The sequence below is a fragment of the Delphinapterus leucas genome, chromosome 10 (assembly GCF_059928025.1).
Source record: "Delphinapterus leucas isolate spDelLeu-1000000601 "Yukka" chromosome 10, BTC_Dleu_Yukka2, whole genome shotgun sequence".
In the NCBI taxonomy this organism is placed as follows: Eukaryota; Metazoa; Chordata; class Mammalia; order Artiodactyla; family Monodontidae; genus Delphinapterus; species Delphinapterus leucas.
In genome coordinates this window covers 5,009,715-5,027,396 of record NC_143138.1, presented here as the reverse complement: position 1 = coordinate 5,027,396, position 17,682 = coordinate 5,009,715, and the positions used below count along the sequence as shown (strand labels likewise).

The following is a 17,682-nucleotide window of genomic DNA, read 5'->3' as shown; positions in this document are numbered from 1 at the left end:
ACTGGCCTGGTGTTCCAGTTCTGAACACAAAGAGTTCAAATCTGCGGGTGGGAAGGAAGAAGCGGGGAACGGGGGTGCCTGCAGCACTGCTTCCTGTGAGCCAGGTCCTCGGCACGCTTCCTGGGACTCCTCACCCCACACCCCCGGCTCTTAGGTGCAGAATAACTAGCAGTGCACAGGGAGAGCTTCGCCTGGTTTGTACCAAAACCTCAGGAGGACCCCAAGCAGAGGGTGGACCGCTCAATGGGGACATGGGGAGGGGAGGGAAGACAACATTCAAAGTTACTGTGACTCAAGGAGTGTCAATAAAGTTTAACTGACCTGTTTATCTTCGTCTTATCAAGCTGGCTCTCCTTACTGAGGAGCTGGCGCTGGCTGGGCCCAAGCGTGGACAGGGTCACACCTCAAAGCCACCACCTCTGGAACAGATTGGAGCAACCTACAAAAACAAGAAAAGGTGACATTAAGAGGGAGTCCAGACCAGACAGGATCCTGTCTCTGTATCATTTTCTCCACTTATACCACTGGGAGTCACAAATTAAGGACAACAGCATTTCCCATCCCCTGCCTGCACTTATAAGCAAGCTTCCAGCAACTAGGTCAATTACACCCGAGCAAGAGCAACTGGAATCGAGTGTGGCGTGGACGGAAGGAACCACCAAAGCACATGCCCCAACAACATCGAGGGCGTCATCACGTGCAAATGGCCGAGACCAATGGCTCCAAGCGAAGCTTTGAGCATCTGAATGGCATGCTGACAGCAGGTGCTGATGGACCGCCATTTTAAAAGGAAGAGAAGAAAAGACCACACTAAGTGCTATCAGAAACAGAAGGAGAAAAGAAGAGAGTTGAAAGTAAAACATATGGAACTAAACAGCCCCTTAAGTAAAGCAGTGACTATTATGCCTTTTCCTGAGTGGTGGGGAAAATGTCCACAACAGTTCAAATAGGACCAAAGGTGTATCTTTTCCTTTCTGTAGGGAAGATACAGAAAACCCCTCAAATTACACATGCCCTTTGAGAGTTTGAGAAAGTCTGCTCTGGGGTGCCAGGGGCCTCAAACCCCCGACCTGGGAGAATGCTGTGTCTGGCCCTCTGCAAACTCAGAGAGACCTAGAACACAGCATTTCCCAGAACTACACGTCCAGAGAAGATGCAAGAAATGTTTAACAAAAACCTAGAAGATAAACAAAATTGATAAACCTTTAGCCAAACTCAACAAGAAAAAGAGGGACAGGATGCAAATCAATAAAATTAGAAATGAAAAAGGAGAAGTTACAACGGACAACGCAGAAATACAAAGCATCCTAAGAGACTACTACAAGCAACTCTATTCCAATAAAACGGACAACCTAGAAGAAATGGACAAGTTCTTAGAAAGGTATAACCTTCCAAGGCTGAACCAGGAAGAAGTAGAAAATATGAACAGACCAATCACAAATAATGAAATTGAAACTGTGATTAAAAATCTTCCAACAGGGCTTTCCTGGTGGCCCAGTGGTTAAGAATCTGCCTGCCAAGGCAGGGGACGCGGGTTTGAGCCCTGATCTGGGAAGATCCCACATGCCGCAGAGCAACTAAGCCTGTGCGCCACAACTACTGAGCCTGCGCTCTAGAGCCCGCGAGCCACAACTACTGAAGCCCGCGAGCCATAACTACTGAAGCCCGCGCGCCTAGAACCCATGCTCTGCAACAAGAGAAGCCACCTCAATGAGAAGGCCACGCACCCCAATGAAGAGTAGCCCCTGCTCACCGCAACTAGAGAAAGCCCGCGTGCAGCAACAAAGACCCAATGCAGCCAAAAATAAATCAATAAAATTTATATTTAAAAAATCTTCCAACAAACAAAACTCCAGGACCAGATGGCTTCACGGGTGAATTCTATCAAACATTTAAAGAAGAGCTAACACCCATGCTTCTCAAACTCTTCCAAAAAATTGTGGAGGAAGGAATACTCCCAAACTCATTCTATAAGGCCAGCATTACCCTGATACAAAAACCAGACAAAGATACTACAAAAAAAGAAAATTACAGACCAATATCACTGATGAACATAGATGTAAAACTCCTCAACAAAACACTAGCAAACAGAATCCAACAACACATTAAAAGGATCATACACCATGATCAAGTGGGGTTTATCCCAGGGATGCAAGGATTCTTCAATATATGCAAATCAATCAATGTGATACACTAGATTAACAAATTGAAGAAGAAAAACCGTATGATCATCTCAATAGATGCAGAAAAGCTTCTGACAAAATTCAACACCCATGTATAACTGGTTCACTTAGTTATAAAGCAGAAACTAACACACCACTGTAAAGCAATTATACTCCAATAAAGATGTAAAAAAAAAAAATTCAACACCCATTTATGATAAAAACTCTCCAAAAAGTGGGCATAGAGGGAGCCTACCTCAACATAATAAAGGCCATATACGACAAACCCACAGCAAACATCATTCTCAATGGTGAAAAACTGAAAACATTTCCTCTAACATCAGGAATAAGACAAGGATGTCCACTCTCACCACTACTATTCCACATAGTTTTGGAATTCCTAGCCACAGCAATCAGAGAAGAAAAAGAAATAAAAGGAATCCAAATTGGAAAAGAAGTAAAACTGTCACTGTTTGCAGATGACATGATACTATACATAGAGAATCCTAAAGATTCCACCAGAAAACTACCGGAGCTAATCAGTGAATTTGGTGAAATTGCAGGATACAAAATTAATGCTCAGAAATCTCCTGCATTCCTATACACTAACAACGGAAGATTAGAAAGAGAAATTAAGGAAAGGATCCCATTCACCATTGCAACAAAAAGAATAAAATACCTAGGAATAAACCTACCTAAGGAGGTAAAAGACCTGTACTCAGAAAACTATAAGACACCGATGAAAAAAATCAAAGATGACACAAACAGATGGAGAGATATACCATGTTCTTGGACTGGAAGAATCAATATTGTGAAGGTGACTATACTGCCCAAAGCAATCTACAGATTCAATGCAATCCCTATCAAACTACCACTGGCATTTTTTACAGAACCAGAACAAAAACTCTTAAACTCTGTATGGAGACACAAAAAACCCCGAAGAGGGCTTCGCTGGTGGCGCAGTGGTTGAGAGTCCGCCTGCCGATGCAGGGGACACGGGTTCGTGTCCCGGTCCGGGAAGATCCCACATGCCGCGGAGCAGCTAGGCCCGTGAGCCATGGCCGCTGAGCCTGCGCGTCCGGAGCCTGTGCTCCGCAACGAGAGAGGCCACAACAGTGAGAGGCCCGCATACCGCAAAAAAAAAAAGACCCCGAAGAGCCAAAGCAGTCGTGAGGGAAAAAAACGGAGCTGGAGGAATCAGACTCCCTGACTTCAGGCTATACTACAAAGCTACAGTAATCAAGACATTATGATACTGGCACAAAAACAGAAATATAGATCAATGGAACAGGCTAGAAAGCCCAGAGATAAACCCACGGACCTATGGTCAACTAATCTATGACAATGGAGGCAAGGATATACAATGGAAAAAAGACAGTCTCTTCAATGAGTGGTGCTGGGAAAAACTGGACAGCTACATGTAAAAGAATGAAATTAGAACACTCCCTAACACCACACACAAAAACAAACTCAAAATGGATTAGAGACCTAAATGTAAGACCGGACACTATAAAACTCTTAGAGGAAAACATAGGAAGAACACACTTTGACGTAAATAACAGCAAGATCTTTTTTGATCCTCCTCCCAGAGTAATGAAAATAAAAACAAAAATAAACAAATGGGACCTAATGAAACTTAAAAGCTTTTGCAAAGCAAAGGAAACTCCAAACACGACGAAAAGACAACCCTCAGAATGGGAGAGAATATCTGCAAACAAATCAACGGACAAAGGATTAATCTCCAAAATATATAAACAGCTCATGCAGCTAATATTAAACAAACAACCCAATCAAAAAATGGGCAGAAGACCTAAACAGACATTTCTCCAAAGAAGACATACAGATGGCCAAGAAGCACATGAAAAACACTGCTCAACATCACTAATTATTAGAGAAATGCAAATCAAAACTACCATGAGGTATCACCTCATACCAATGAGAATGGGCATCATAAGAAAATCTACAAACAACAAATGCTGGAGAGGGTGTGGAGAAAAGGGAACCCTCTTGCACTGTTGGTGGGAATGTAAATTGATACAGCCACTATGGAGAACAGTATGGAGGTTCCTTAAAAAACTAAAACAGAACTACCACACGGCCTAGCAATCCCACTACCAGGCATATACCCTGAGAAAACCTTAATTCAAAAAGAGTCATGTAGGGCTTCCCTGGTGGCGCAGTGGTTGAGAGTCTGCCTGCCGATGCAGGGGACGCAGGTTTGTGCCCCGGTCCGGGAAGATCCCACATGCCACAGAGTGGCTGGGCCTGTGAGCCATGGCCGCTGAGCCTGTGCGACCGGAGCCTGTGCTCCGCAACGGGAGAGGCCACAACAGTGAGAGGCCCGTGTACCGCAAAAAAAAAAAAAAAAAAAAAAAAAAGAGTCATGTACCACAATGTTCATTGCAGATCTATTTACAATAGCCAGGATGTGGAAGCAACCTAAGTGTCCATCGACAGATGAATGGATAAAGAAGATGTGGCACATATATACAATGGAATATTACTCAGCCATAAAAAGAAACGAAATTGAGTTATTTGTAGTGAGGTGGATGGACCTGGAGTCTGTCATACAGAGTGAAGTAAGTCAGAAAAAGAAAAACAAACACCATATGCTAACACATAATATTATGGAATCTAAAAAAAAAAAAAAAAAAAAAAGGTTCTCAGGAACCCAGGGGCAGGACAGGAATAAAGACACAGACATAGAGAATGGACTTGAGGACACAGGGAGGGAGAAGGGGAAGCTGGGACGAAGTGAGAGAGTGGCATGGACATATATATACACTACCAAATGTAAAACAGATAGCTAGTGGGAAGCAGCCACATAGCACAGAGAGATCAGCTTGGTGCTTTGTGTCCACCTAGAGGGGTGGGATAGGTAGGGAGATGTAAGAGGGAAGAGATATGGGGATACATGTATATGTATAGCTGATTCACTTTGTTATAAAGCAGAAACACACGACTGTAAAGCAATTATACTCCAATAAAGATGTCAAAAAAAAAAAAAAAAGACACATGCACCCCAATGTTCATTGCAGCACTATTTACAATAGCCAGGTCATGGAAGCAACCTAAATGCCCATTGACAGATGAATGGATAAAGAAGATGTGATACATATATACAATGGAATATTACTCAGCCATAAAAAGGAACGAAATTGGGTCATTTGTAGAGACGTGGATGGATCTAGAGACTGTCATACAGAGTGAAGTAAGTCAGAAAGAGAAAAACAAATATCGTATATTAACGCATATACGTGGAACCTAGAAAAATGGTACAGATGAACCGGTTTGCAGGGCAGAAATAGAGACACAGATGTAGAGAACAAACATATGGACACCAAGGTGGGGAAAGTGGCGGGGGGGAGGGGTGGCGGTGGTGGGATGAGCTGGGAGATTGTGATTGACATATATACACTAATATGCATAAAATAGGGGCTTCCCTGGTGGCGCAGTGGTTGAGAGTCCGCCTGCCGATGCAGGGGACACAGGTTCGTGCCCCGGTCTGGGAAGATCCCACACACCGCGGAGCAGCTAGACCCGTGAGCCATGGCCGTTGAGCCTGCGCATCCAGAGCCTGTGCTCCGCAACAGGAGAGGACACAACAGTGAGAGGCCCACGTACCGCAAAAAAAAAAAAAAAAAAAATGCATAAAATAGATAACTAATAAGAACCTGCTATATAAAAAAATAAATAAAATAAAATTCAAAAATTCAGAACTACACCTCCAGCCCATTCTGTCTCTGAAACAGCCTCCGAAGAGTGCAAAACTGGAGAGAGTAAAGAAGTAAAGTGACTGCCACACAGACAAAAATTTGTCCCTTTTGGAGTGTCTGCAGAAAAGCTGCCCAATACGTCACACGCCCACTTATCATCCTGAATCTTACTTTGTCCACACAGTTGCTGAGCACCTAAGGCGGGCAAGCTCCTCCCGAACCGGGTCTGCTGGGGGTGAGAAAGCTCCACCAGCCCTTCCTATCAGAAACAGCTCCTCAGTGATTTCTGACACCACAACAGCTTCTCCCTCTTCACACCTCACTGCTTCAGTTCTCCTTCCTTTTCTTTGTGTCTTTCTCTTCTGACAAGTTCTTTGGATTTTGAATAAAGTATCAAGAAACAAGGAATAACTCACAGGGACAGCCCCAGAAAGGCCAGAGACACCACCACCACCCCCTGCCTTTAACTTGGAGGAACCCTTATTACTACCCCAGCAATTCCCGGTGTTTCTTGTGGGCAAGACCCTCCTCGAGGATCTGATGAAAATTATGGACCCTCCCACAGATAAAAGGACATACTACACCCAACATTTTCCTTCAGTATCAAGGGGGTCAGGGGCCCCAGAAACTCATCCGGGATAAGAATCCTGGTTTTACTTGATATATAACCCACCTTCCTTGAAACTGCGAATCAAGACCATTTTACTAAAATTCCCATGAGGTTTCAGAAACGCACAAAGAAAACATCCTTTCAGATCATCCCCACCCATCTAAATTTAAAGATGCGTAAGGTGAAATTATATACTGTTTGAAAAAAAAAAAGCAAGCAAAGTTTCCCTATGTTGGGCTTCCCTGGTGGCGCCGGTGGTTGAGAGTCCGCCTGCCGATGCAGGGGACACGGGTTCGTGCCCTGGTCCGGGAGGATCCCACATGCCGCGGAGCGGCTGGGCCCGTGAGCCATGGCCGCTGAGCCTGTGCATCCGGAGCCTGTGCTCTGCAACGGGAGAGGCCACAACAGTGAGAGGCCCACATAACGCAAAACAAACAAACAAAACACAATCAGAGAGACAAGTCTCTGGAATTAAAAATTTCCAGAATATAACTAAGACTCTCATTGAAATATGGACCCACTCCCTCCCCTCACTTAAAAAAGATACTTTAAAAAGTCCACCAAGTAACTTCCTCAATCCACAAGGGGAAGCAAGGAGAGGAGAGGGCCAACCTGACAGACTTGACCCTGAAACTTCCATCCTCTGATCTTGGATGTAAATGATCTGAATATCAAGAATGTCTTTCGATTAAGCTGAGTAACAAGAGTCACTACTCTGTTTGTTTTGGGTTCCACCAGGCCTGAGGGATTCACACAACTCCAAGAGTGGAAAAGTACAGGACGGTTCTTGGAAGAAAGTTCAAGATACCCCTTAGCTCTATCACCACCACCTCAAAAAAAGGAAAAAGAGAAGAGAAGAGAAGAGAAGAGAAAAGGACCAATGAGGAGAGGCTGTATCCTGGAGACAGAACCTCCAGGAAGCTGAAGGGGTGGGTCCCGGGCTCCTGAGGGAGGCTGCTGCATTTCTGGATTTGCATTCCCCACAGGCTTTGCCCAGATCTGATGGAAGCAGGATGGCCTGAAGAGGGCAGAGGTCCCTCTGTGAGGATGATGGGGAGGGCAGGCCAGCCCCAGCCCCAGAGGAGATAAGGGACAATGCTATGCGAAGCCAGAAAGCAAAGATTAAGGATCCTGTCTCCAGGTCAATGAGATAGCAAAGAAGAGATGAAAGATAAAAGGGAAGATGGTCTAGAAACAAAGCTTCCCAGCTTATGAAAACCCGCAGGGTTCTTGAAGTGAAATCTAAACTCTGTCCTAAGGCCCCCAGGAAAAAGCTTGGATGCCTAGGATGACAGCAGAAGCCCACAAACCAGACGGTGGGGAGCTTTACAACACCGAACCAGGACAGAGGCGGTGCGGAGCCTACACAGATGTCCACAAATACTTGGGATGGTTGATCCCCTGATTGAAACAGCCGGTTTGGGCCAACCCAGGATCGGCTAACAGAGTGTGAGTTTAGAGGAGTTCAGATACTAAAATGTTCTGGGCTACTCGGGGGCTTAACAAGCAGCAAGGACATCTCTCTTAGGATGGGCTGACTGATGCAGGAAGTCTTGGCTAGGCTGGGGATGAAACCCAAGCCGACTAGTGTGCATCACGGCCATGCCTGCAAAGCTCGGGGCAAAACCGTCTCCTCTAACCAGGACGGCCTCGCGTGTGCTCTGAAGGCTGACAGCTGTGACTACGGCTCTGAGTTCCAGGAAGTTGATGTGTTTCTTGGCTGAGAGTTCAGTCTATGCCTTGGGTAGGGCGGCAACCCATGCACGGCCCCCTCCCCCTCGCTGGCACAGGCTTTGCTCAAAGGGAGCCTTGGAGTGTCACGTAGAGCATTCGAGCGGTACAGCGGGGCACGGTGAGCTGCTCTAGCCAGCCCTGGATCCTACCCGCAGGGGGAGCGCGGATGCACCCCTCGGCACCGGCCACGTGCAGGCAGAGCCGGGAGGTGCGGGGAGGGCAGCAACCCGGGGTCCCACGGCCGTGTGTGTGGCCCCCGGGTGGTCTTCTGGGCTCTGCCTCCACAACATGCCCCCTCTGGATGGAGGACTTGCTGACCCACGTTCGCAGTGCTCTGGCCTCAGTTTTCCTCTGGCCTTCTCTCCCACCGGCCCTCACACTCTCTGTTCAGTTTCTTCCCCCAGAACATACACCTGCACCCCTCCCCTGATCCCATCCCTCAGGGGCCACTGTTCACATGAAGCCTCCCGGATTGCCACCAGTCGAAGCCTCTCTGTTCCAAACTCTACCTCTGCGACGCTCGCACTGAAAGACTAGAATGAAGACTAATGATGAGAGCGGCTAACACTTTCTGAACACTGTCTGCCACAAGCTAAAGTGCATCATCTTACTCGATCCCTGTAACAACAACCCTGTGAGGGTCAGCCCCACTGCACAGCCCCCAAGACCACGGTGGGAGAGCAAAGCGAATCCAGATTCTAAACTCTGTTCAGTTTCTGTTGGACAACATTTCCAACTCCTAGCGCGGGGCTTGAGAGAACAGACGCACTCCCTGTCACATTTTCGGACTTCTAACAATGGTCTTCTGAGTCACCTCTGCCCCTCCAGTGCGTGGCTTCCCATTTCTGCCTGTTTCTAGGCAGGAAGAAGGTGCTCTCTGCTCCCACCTTCACCTCTGGCAGGAGAAGGACTGGACTCCCACCCCAGACTAACAAGTTCACTGCACGGAGTCTGCGTCCACGCACGGTCCCTGCTGAGAAAAGGGATGGGGGTCCACGTTCTACACCCTGTGGTTCTCCAAGCAGGCAACTGGAAGGAAGCCACCAGGCTCCTGAAATCCCAAACATCCCAGTCCTGTGGGAGAGGCTGGATCTCACTGATCCACTGACAGGAGCTCGAGCTCAGAAGTGACCTGAGTCCTCCGGGGCCTTCCGCTTCCACACGAATCGATTGCAGACTTGGAGTCCACGCTTTGGGGTCCTCTCCTGGGGTGTGGAGGAGACACGTGTGTAGGAAGTACAGGGGGCAGGAGATGGGGAGCACAGATGGTGGAGAGTGAGCCGCAGAACTGCACAGATCAAAATTAAGCAAACAGGGGCTTCCCTGGTGGCGCAGTGGTTGGGAGTCCACCTGCCGATGCAGGGGACGCGGGTTTGTGCCCCGGTCCGGGAGGATCCCACGTGCTGCGGAGCGGCTGGGCCCGTGAGCCATGGCCGCTGAGCCTGCGTGTCCGGAGCCTGTGCTCCGCAGCGGGAGAGGCCACAGCGGTGAGAGGCCCGCATACGACAAAAAAAAAAAAAAAAAAATTAAGCAAACACCATGCGAAGGTTGGAGTCTTGCCTACAAGAAATGGGGGACAAAAAGTCCTCCGTGCTGGGGAGCCCCACAGGGCCCTGCTCAGCATCAGAAGGAAACCTTACAGTCTCATCTACTCAGTGAGAGGTTAACTACTACTGACCCTCGCTCCAGCACGGCCACCCCAGAGTCGTCCCGTCCAGCGGCATCACAGACCTTGCTTTAGAAATGCAGTCTCAATAAATGTGAGTCAGTCATGACGCTGTACACCTTAAACCAACACAGTGCTGTACATCAATTATATCTCGATTAAACTGAGAGAAAGAAGAAATGCAGGTTCTCGGGCGCCACCCAGAACTGCTGCATCAGAAACTCCCCTGGGGGCGGGCCCTGGAGTCTGTTTGTTGGCTCCCAGGGGATTAGATCCAGCTTTGAGGACCAGTGCTTTACATAGAATTCTGGAAGGAGGGTGACACAAAACCAAGGATCTCCCTGAAAAACATTCCTTCTATGAGGATTTGGAAGAAGCCGCTGGCTTATCATACTCCCAGGATCAAAAATCAAGGCACTGGAGCAGAGACTCAGACCCCAGTTCTAACTTTAGCTTTATTTACCACAAAGAAATTAAAAAAAAAAATTAAAAACAATAAGGGCGGAGGGAGAGGGATAAATCTATGTGGGGCTATTTTAGCTTCCTCAGGAGTGGGCACGTGTGGGACGTGAGCTTCAGACAGGGCAGGGCCAGCCTGCAGTGCACAGAAAGCAGAACCACTCAGCCTGGGCTCCCCCCCAGGCAGCTCTGGATCCTCAAAGCCCCCTCTCCAGCATTCACCAAACTTGTGTCACTCACAGATAAGTTCCTTCCGGGGTGCTGAGGGATGGTCTCCAAAGTTGAGGCCTTTGGCCGGGATCTCCGGTGGCCCTGGACACCCTCACAGTCCCCCCAGGTCACTGCCCTTCTCTGCTGCTCCTGGCAGTAAATGTGCTGCAGGGGCGGGAAGGCAACCCCAGAGTACCCCCAGCCTCAGAACTAGCTCACTGTCTACTGCGGTTTCTCTCTTAATGTGACCCACGGTGGAGGGAGAAAAATGGAACGGAGACTGTTCCTACGGCCTAGAGCGGCTGCCCCTTCCCGCTCAGGCTTCAGGGGCCCCAGCGGGTACCAGGAATAACACAGGCTGCTGATGCTACCTTTCAAAAGGAACACTCTAATATTCAGTAAAGTGTGTGGGGAAGGGGTGCCACAAGGGAGAGGGACAGTCTCTCTTTTAAAAATAAAAACCACTTGGACGTTTTAATTGCTACATTTACCTACAACTTCAGCAGGGAGGCGAGTGCCGACCGGGAAGACAGGGTTCTTGCTCACCAAGCCTATCTACGTGAGTCAGAGTAAATTCACTATTTAAAATAGGAACCGCTGGAAAGGTGGGGAGATTTCCTGGTACATATGCTGGACGAAACCGTCCTGCGGTCCCCACTCTGCCTCCTGCATCCCTCTGTGAGGGCTCTTGGCTTCTCTGGAGGGAGGAAACGGGGCCAGGTCCCAATTACATGCCTTCCTGCGAAGAGCTGACTCCACCCCTGCAGCTCTGCCCCCCACCCCTATCTCATCGCCCCACCACGATCTCATCTCACTGCTGCCAGACTCGGAGCCACGGCTTCTGCAGCTGCCACACGGCAACCATTTGTTCTCAGTGGCCTCTCTTCAGGGAGGGGCCTGGTGGCCCATGGGCGCAGCCCTGTCCCTCTCCCCAGGTGAGCCAATCTTTTCCCGGCCACCAGGATCTGGTATTTAATCACCTTCTTGCCCAACTTGGCAGACACCTGTATGGTTCTCTACTCTGCAAGGAAGCTGGTGAGAAAGGGGGTGCAGGAGCCCTCAGGCTGAGCAGAGGGGCAGAGGACCCAGGGCACCCTCACCTACCCCCGGGGCAGGGCCGGGCCTTCCCTAAGGCAGGAGATGTCTCACAAGAGCACCCTGCGGTGGGGGGGGGGGGGGGCGGATAAGGGTTAGGGTCCCTGCCCCACCCTTAGATCTGCTCTGCTGGCTTATATGGAAGTGTGGGGAGAGGCCTCCACATCTTATCTTGGCTGAAGAATTTTTAAATAGAAAGGAAAGCTATTGCTAAAAGAGAAAACAGGATTTTAGTCAGGGTATGTCACAAGTCTAGTGTTTATCCATTTATGTGTCTTTCAGAGTATCCCTTCTCTAATAACTACGGGGTATTATCTATTGGGGCATAAACTCTGGGCCAGAAAATGTGTTAGGCACTTTACATATATTTACTCCTCCCCCAAATCGTATCAGGTAATGATTAGGTTATCTGCTGACTATTACACAGCTCTGCAGGGGCAGAGCCAGGGTTCTAGCCCAGGTTGCCCGACTCTGAAATTCTTGCACTTTCTGATGTCACAAAAAGGATCATGGAAAAGTCATCCAGAGAGGGGCGATTAGCAAGCTAGAGGACTGGGAAACAAGCCGGGGGAAAACAAGAAATGGCTGAAGGAACTGTAGGCACCTGCAGGCCTGGTGCGTGGAAGAGAGCGCACATTCCCCCGTGTCCACCATGACGGGAACGGGGTTTGGGCAGGAGGCACAAAGAAACTGGTCCGGGGCCCCATAATTCTTTATACCAGAGCTGTGAACAACTAGAGCTGCCCGCAGAAGGAACGCAGCCCCGTGAAGTAATGAACTCGCTGTCTCTGGAAGTGTTCAAGCAGAGGGTGGATAACCACAACCTGGGCCTGCAATGGGTGGGAGACCAAGTCAGACAGACCAGCCTTCTGAATTCCAGATTCAGCACTTCTAAGAGGACAGCCCCTTTTTCATCCTACTGTAAGATTCAGAAGGATGCACCAGGAGAATACACCCCAGCAGCACAGCCTAAGGAGCACACGACGTGGAGTCTTCTGTCTTGGACTGGAAACTCAGCTTGCCACCAGTGGAGCGACTTGAGTCTCTGAGTCTCAGTTCCCTCATCCGGAAAATGAAGCTAGTAATACCAGACCTCCATACTTTACAGTACAGAAATCAATCAAAGGAACATTAACTGAAACACTTTACAAACGGCACGGCACGCCCAGTGTGAGCTACTGATGCCACGCTATTCGCCTCCCGACGCTCCAGGTTAGCTGGGCCCTCAGCTGGCCCTCCCCCAGCCCCTCCATCCGCCTTCGGCACCCCTCTTGGACTGCCCTGGCTCATGGAGGGCAGGGCCCAGGTTGCTGATCTTAAAAAAAAATTCTGCTCCAGCCCCCAAGTTTAACAATGAAGTATAAATATAATTTAGCTTATCACAAATGCAATCCCATCGACAATTAGGAGTAAAACAGCTGCTGCCAGCTCCCAGGGCTGCATGGCCAGCAGGAAATAAAACGCCTCCGGCTTCAGGTCACCGCTGAAACAAATCCTGGTCAGCCTCACATGTGCTTAATCAAGGAAGTCTGCACCGCGGGCTCCCACAGGACCCGAGGGCTCTTCCCCACCCTTTCCTGCATCTCTCCCCTCCCAGCTCTAGAACCCGAGCACAGTGCAGCTGACACCCCGCAAGCTGCCCCAGCCTCTCAGCAGCTGGACCATAGTGATTGCGTTTGCTCTGGACACTCCTCTGATGTGGGCCTCAGCGCCTGCAGTCACACTTACAGCTTGGGGAGGAAGCTGGGGTAAAGTTCAGTAGCAGTTTGCAGAGTTTTAGGCAATATCCTGCAACTCTTTCACAGGCCCTGAGGTCGTGGGGCTGTCTCTTCTCTCCAATAGGCTCGGTAAAGGGTCAGGCTGCAGAAACAGGATTCTCTACTTTTCCCTTGAGGAGGGGCTGGATGCCAGCTGAGCACCCCCAGGACAGGTGGTTACCCTAGCATCTGGGCTGCACATTCCCAGAATTCAGGGCGGGTTCAGCACGACACCCCTTATAAAACCAAAATGACTCTGCGGAAGATAAAAGTGTTGCTGGAAAAGCTTCTAGCTCAGTGGAAGGAGGAGATCACATCTTTCCTCACCCAGCGTATCAGAAAGGCAGTCAGCTGGGGTCAAAATTTCACAGTGGGTGAGCAGACATTACAAACTGTCAGCTGAGAATGACTCTGAGTGTGCTGGGCCCAACGACCACGGGCTCCAAGGGCTGCCCGCTATGCCTCCTAACGAGTGACCATTTTCCCCTCTATTTTGCCTCTAAGAAAATTATTCACCACTCTATCTATGAAGAAAAACAAATAATCTGAGATACAAGACGTTGATAAGTGTTTATCACAAGCCAACCAACCAAAAACACTAGCAAGCAAATGGTGTTTCTTAAAGCAAACTGAGCACAGGCCCAAAGCTGCTACGGGCAGGATGGGGCACTGGGAGGGAGGAGTGGCGCGTGCGGCCGAGGTCCCCCTCCCCGAGCTGTAAAGAGCTGCCGGGCAGGCACCTGGGGAGGAGGGCAGTAGTGGACCAGCCGGTCCTGGAGGAAGCCTGGGCTCTGTTTCTCCCCAACAGCCAGGAGGGTGTGGGGTGTCTCGCTGAACCAAGGGCCGAAGCCCGGCGGGTCTGAAACAAGTATACTGTGCCCAAAGCACGTCTGCTGTCTGCATCTGCCTGAGCTCACGCGGCGGCCCTGACCAGGCCCAGGCTCTTCAAGGTGGGGTCCCGTTTTACAAGCCCCACCCTGAGAAAACGACTACCCCTTCACAAGCCATTAAACTCACCCTAAAGTGACAAAGAACAGGAAGGAAATTCCAAAAGGGGAGATCCGCACCAGTCGGACAGATCCCCTCCCTTAGGCTCTCAGGCCCAAGCGAGAACCCAGCCAGCGGAGGAGGGAACCTGAGAGGAGAGCACACGCCACTGAGAAATCAAGGAAACTGAGCCGGCCTCCTGCGCTCCCCACTGGCTAGGCCAGCCTGACACTTCCTCCCGGTCCCCAGGGTCACACACCTCCACAGGGAAACCTCTGGGGCACGAAGATCTGGAAACCCAAGCTAATGCCCATTTAACTTAAGCTGACATTACACTACCAACATTACAGACATTCCTAGTCACATGGACCGCTGTGGTTGAAAAAGACTGGCCTCTACCAATATTTCCGTGGTACAGAACTGATCTTGTGCGTTTGGGAAACCACTCCGCGCTTCTCCAGGAGAGTTCTCTAACACGCCTGCAACCATAAAGCTGAGGTTTCCCTGCTCACCCCCTTCACTCGACTTGAATGCCTGCGATAAAGGCCCCCTCGTGTTGTTCAAAAAGAACATCCCTGCTCTTCCCTTTTATCTTCCCTTAACAGTTTGCCATCCAGTGATAGAAGGGGCCTCGCCTCCAACAGTCCCGGCCTTTTATCTCCCGCTGACCTGACCACGCAACAACATGAAGCCAGGGGCTGGGTTTCCTGCAGCTCGCCTAGAAGGGCTGTTTGACTCGTTTAAAATATGACTGGCCTCCAAAACCTTGGAACGATGCCGAGCAACACCCACCCAGCATCCATTTCAGCTCGGGCTTCAAAAGCCTCCAGGTGCAGTCGACCAGCACCCTCCCAACCCCACCCCCGCGCCTCCGTGTGGTACAGGCTCACCGCTTCCAAGGAGAGCTCGCTTTCCGGGCTCACGCACATATCTGCTTTCCGTCCGCAGCAAACCTAAGAGCTCTCTTCATCAAAGTCCAGAAAACCCTAGAAGTTAGTTACGGTAGCTCCAGTTGAAGTCTGAGTTTATACTGCTATTATTAAAGTAATTCGGTAGCGTTTAATAACATCCTTAACTACTGGAACGCAGGGAGCACACCACGTGCTTCCCTGCATAAAAAGCAAGTGGTCTGGGATACACCGGACCCCTCGTCTGCAGAGCGAGGACAGGCCATGACCTCTGACGTCCTTCCCAGGCCTAACTCTCATATGAGACTCAGCTCTGCCGGGATGCCTGGGTGTTCTTAGGCCTGGTCTCTAAAGACCTCCACCTGCCTCATGCTACAAGCAGTCTCATGAATATCCAGGACCAAACTCCACCTCTTAAGGCAGATGTGGGGCTGTGTGCCACTTACGGGGTGGGACGACCAGAGGGCGTCCAACACACCAGAGCACAGAGGGCCCTGACTCCCCGCGTTCAAGGCCAGGACTTCCATTTTCTTGGCATCACATCAGCACATGTGAAGTTAATAGGTTCCGAGGATGATAAGATCAGATGTTTGAAACAGTCCCCCAGAGTTCCTTTCTGGGGTATAAGGAATCTTTCCAAAGCCAATTAATGAAAAGAAAAAACTTTCTGGCCTAAACACACGTCCCCTAACCGCTCACAATCTCAGAGACAAGAGGGAGGGGCGGGAGAGAGGTGATGGAGTGGTGACATACGCAAGGCAGTGGAGAAAATGGGGGCGAATGAGTGACAGAAGCCAGGTTACGCATTAAACCCACAACAATTCCTGTGCCAACACTCCAAAATGGAGCCGGTACTTTTAGGATCTTTTTTTATGAGGCGAGATACCAGAGTAAAAAAGAGTGTGCACAGCCCAGAGCGGCCACACTGCCCCCATGCAACACCACCAAACACGCTGCCTCCTGTACGGCCCCTCTCCTGTCGCCACAGGACTGGGCTGTGTCACTGGCCCATCTGAGAACAGGAGCCAGCTGATCAGTTCAGCCCCACCGGCCGAACGGCAAGCGCTCCACGTCCTGAACTTCCTCCCAGCCACGAAGTCAGGAACAACCTGTACAGACAAAGAAAACAGAAAACTTGCGAAACAACGGCATCTACCGTGCTCCCTGAATATGCCCGAGGAAACTTTTTCAAAGCGCTTTAAGATGCTTCATTACAATTCTGGAAAAAAAACGCAGTCCACTGCACCCAGGCACGCACATGTTCACACAAACCCAATTTCATGCTCTGCCAGCCCCACGACGAAAATGCAGAAGTCAAAATATAACTCGAGAGAGTGGCCCTGGTTACTTAACAGATCGGAATTATAACTGACAATTTTCCAAAATTATATGAGAGGCCAGGGACATCCTGGCAGGTTTCCAATCTGGAAACAGAATTTGCCTAAGGGGGAAAAAATAAAGGTCTAACAGATTATACAATCTGCTACCTAGCCACAGTGAAAATGCTGTGCTGTTTAGATGGGGATGTGAGGAAAAAAAAAACAAACCTCACCGTCTCTTTATTCTTTGTAGTTAACCCCTAATGCTATGCCGTAGCCAAGGCAGGAATAACCCTCTCGGGGCTTCACCACCAAGAAACTACTAATTGTGGGGATGACTTTTTTTACCCTATCAGCCAAGATTCATTTAATGGGATCACAGTTTGGAAGACGGATATGCAAAGTAATTCCTAGTTCCGCTGGCCTTACGTGGAGATTCTGAAAGTACCACGCAATCAGTGCCAGTCACACATTCTGTACAACCCGAATACAGTCAGATGTTATTATTCGCATCCACAACATTAGGCAAATGCTGTTTTAATTTTTTTAGCTTGAAGAAAGGGAAAACAAAGGGACATATTAATTCATCAAAGTTGCCAGGCCCTGAAACTTTCACAGCTTCTTCTCACTTATCATTTCGACGGCTTCAGCCACCAAACAGCTTTCATTTAAAAAAATGAGTGTCTTCAGTTTCCTGCAGTTTGAGTTCCAGGCCCATCCTTGCTGCTTTCAGTGTGCTAGAGCCAAAGCCGGGGCGAGTGCACAGAAAATGTGCGTTCTCTGCAGGGGTTAAAATGAGTTAAGAGGCTCTATGCTATTTTTGTACCCTGGATGTAGGGCAAGATTTGGTATCATTGTGAAACCCTGAAACGGGATGATGCTCATTCTCAGACATCAGTCTACTTCAAGCTCCAGATGTTAGAACCACCAAGAGCTGGAAGATAGAGCCCCCGGCCTCAAAGGCTGATACTTAGGCTGGGGAGATAGAGTAGACAGGACACAAAGAGATAAATTCCAATCCAAGGGAAAATGGATTATGAGCCACAAGCTTGAAAGGCT

At 49.3% G+C, this 17,682-nt stretch overlaps 1 protein-coding gene across 11 annotated transcripts in view; it reads right to left on the bottom strand.

Moving 5' to 3' along the window:
* The window catches only part of RREB1 (ras responsive element binding protein 1), a 181,369-nt gene that overhangs the window by 72,704 nt on the left and 90,983 nt on the right, over positions 1-17,682 (bottom strand). For 8 of the 11 annotated variants that reach the window (XM_030760275.2, XM_022586605.3, XM_089918254.1 and 5 more), the window contains one exon: positions 322-439. The gene's annotated coding sequence lies outside the window, so the exon portion shown is untranslated. Of the gene's footprint in view, positions 1-321 lie in introns of all 11 variants that reach the window. The other 3 variants (XM_089918262.1, XM_089918260.1, XM_089918267.1) reach the window with 3 other exon arrangements.